The sequence below is a fragment of the Camelina sativa genome, chromosome 11, assembly GCF_030686135.1.
Source record: "Camelina sativa cultivar CO46 ecotype springtype chromosome 11, ASM3068613v1".
Classification (NCBI taxonomy): Eukaryota; Viridiplantae; Streptophyta; class Magnoliopsida; order Brassicales; family Brassicaceae; genus Camelina; species Camelina sativa.
This window is the reverse complement of record NC_141890.1, coordinates 13,121,546-13,124,690: the sequence shown is the minus strand read 5'-3', so window position 1 is coordinate 13,124,690 and position 3,145 is coordinate 13,121,546. Positions and strand designations below refer to the sequence as shown.

General features: G+C 39.3%; 1 pseudogene; it reads right to left on the bottom strand.

Annotated features, from left to right (window-relative positions):
* Window positions 1–1,308: 1,308 nt before the first annotated feature.
* LOC104727948 (F-box/kelch-repeat protein At4g19870-like) lies at window positions 1,309–3,145 on the bottom strand (annotated as a pseudogene).

Genomic DNA, 3,145 nt, shown 5'->3' with positions numbered 1-3,145 from the left:
AGATTTGGATTTATGTATTTTTAGCTAAACAAATTCTCCAGAATCCCTAAAAGTCATTAAAATCCAAATCCACATATTGTTTTCAATAAGAGTGGATTTTAAAGTAGATTTATCAATTAAGATTGCTCCAACTTTTTCAAGACACAACTAAACTTAACTCAACTGTGACAGATTTTGGTCTTTCGTGATCGGAAAAGAAAGACACAGTCACCAGCATGTTAACACAAAAAAATGAATCTGGTTTCACGATCAACAATTAGGTACATATATCCAAAGACAAATACTACTTTGTTTGACGAAATGAAGGGGTAAACCTTAACTAATCAAAATCTCCTTGACTCTTGTTGTTCTTTTTTTGACTCTGCTTTCTTCTCCTTTCTCCAAATGATCAATGATACAAAACACTCTGTTATCTCCAACTTTGGCAAATCCTATGAATGAAGTATGAAAAATTTTCATTTAACAATGTAAGCTCAATCTTTCCCTTGACTTAGCCAAAATTCTTCTTCTTCTTCTTAATCATGGAGTCGGGTAGGGTTCCATTAGGGTTAAGAAAAAGCTTAAACCATTGGTGAATGTGAAAAGTGCTATCGTATAGACAGACATAGAGCCACTGTTCGGTGTTTCCGAAGTGGGATCGAGCTTTGAGCTCGGCGGAAGAGAGAACTGAACGGAAGCTTTTGGAAACAGTTGAGAGCGTTTGGTAATAAAAACACGAGATCCTGGCTAAGCAATTCACAAGGGAGTAAAGAAAAAGTCGGAGATGGTGAAGAAGAAGGAGACGAGTTCTGCTTATTCGTCTTCGTCCTCTTCCTCTTCTCCTCTGGTAGTTCTACTTGGATGTTCATAGACACACGGGTGATTTTGTGGAACTGTATCAGATTAAAGAAACTATATATAGGTTTTGGTTTATTGAATAGCAAAATAAATGGTTTTTTTTAAATACCCTGATGTATTAATTAAGGAGAGTTCCAAGATGGCTATACAATCCAATTTTGCTTTTTACCATTTTGTTCTCGATCAATGGACGCTCAACTCCGCAGAGTTAAACTCAAATAATAGAAAAAAGTTGCTAATTTCTCACATGAGCTTCCAAGTTTCAATGTCACTGCAATAAAGACAACAAGACATTTCAATTTTGACAAATAGCTTTTTTTTTCCTCAAAACATAGAACTCGCGCGGCAGTCATACATTCATGGAAAATGATGAAGACCAAACTGTGGATCCAATTTGGCAATGTTAAGGATTAAAAAAAACAAAAAAAAAAAAATCAAAAGGACTGGAACATACCTTGGATACAAAGTCAATCAAACCGAGACAACACGAAAACGCAAGAGCTGACATGATGTGTGGGGACACTATGCACAACGTCAACCCACTCAACATTTCCCTAAACCTCACTTCCTTGACGCTTTTCCAACCCAATTTCCGCACACCAAATCTTCTTCCTATAATTGGGGTTGAAGTTCCTACATCCTTCCCAAAGAAGCAAGAGTTAATTTCCCACCAAAGCTAACTACTTTAGCTTTACCAAGACTTTTGCCACCACTCCTCTTGTACTTGTATTTTAGTAATTCTAACCCTTTCACTTCTTTCCATACACCAGACTTAATGTCATACCAGCAGCACCCGTGACCTTGTAGACCAAAGGAGTAGGATACATTTGTAAAGGTATAGGGGAATAACACCACAATCTTCTGCTTGGAAAATGTCAAGCGAACGCTTTTTCTATTTATTCTTATTAAACTCTTAACCGGTTACAAGAATAAATCTAAGCACACTTCTCTTCTCTATCTAAACTCTCACAAGTATAGATCTAAGAGAATTATCCAACACTCACCTTCTTAGCTTTCTTTGATCAGCATTGAAATAACAATCTCACGCAAAAGGTTTTTTCAAGTATTCAAGAAAAAACCTACCACACATTACCCTAGACAAGTATATTCGATCACCCTAAAACCCTAAAAAGATCTTCAAATCTTCAAGTAAGGCAATTTCTTGTTTGCCATAATCTCACTTTCGTTAACCATCGCGAACGATATTCTCCAGATATCTTCTCTCCCGATTCTGCTTTATCTTCTTATTCCATCCAAACCGGACTTGCCACGTCAGCTGGGCTTCCTTGCCAATCTCCACTTGTCTGTTCTCAGATACATAGTCCTGTGACCCAGCAGATCCTCGTTCGAAACAACACTCTGCTGTCCCAACTGCATCTACAACATTCTCTATCACAAATTTTGACATCGGAAACGTTGCAATCACGCCTTTATCACATTTCCATTTACCTTGCTTTGTGTCATAAGCATACATCGTATTTTCTCTACTACCAAAGTAAATCTTTCCGTCGATCTTTTTGATTCTATAAATGTAACTCTTGTACCTCAGTACCCGGATCGGGGAGGCATGCCCAAGTTTGCGTCTTTGTATCCAATACTTCCGCCCATGATTCATTCTCTAACCCTTGGCCACCTCCCATTACATAGATTTTTCCATCGTAGACACATGTCCTCGCGAACATCCGGGGTACGATCATGCTAGGGGCATCACGCCAAGTGTTATTGCGACAATCGAGGACCCGCACAGCTAAGGACGGTGACCATTGTCCTCCGACTACATAAATCTCTGAACCAACAACTATCGAGGGTGCTAGCGAATGAATATATGGAGACGGAATCGAGACAAAAAAGTGTCCGACTGTCTTCTTCTTCTGCATCCTCTTCTCAGTCATAGCGTCTGGTAGGGTTCGATTAGGGTTAATCCAAAGTCTAAACCATTCGGTAGAGCGAAAACCATGATGATCTAATACACAGACATAGAGACACTTCTCGGTGCTTCCGATTTGAGATCGAGCTGCGTAGAGCTCGGTCGAAGAGAGAATTGAACGGAAGCTTTTGGATACTAGCGAGAGTGTCGGGTAGTACGACCTCGAGATCATTGCTAAGCAATTCACAACGATTTCATCTGGGAGTGAAAATAAAGACGGAGATGACGACGACGATGGTGGTGAAGAAGAAGAAGGAGTCTTCTTCTTACTCTTACTTTTACTCTTCCTCTTCTCCGGTTGTTCGACATGATCCAAAGAAGGTGCATGTTCAGACTTCAGACAAACATTATTTTCACTTGTTGTTCTAGTTGGAGGTTCAT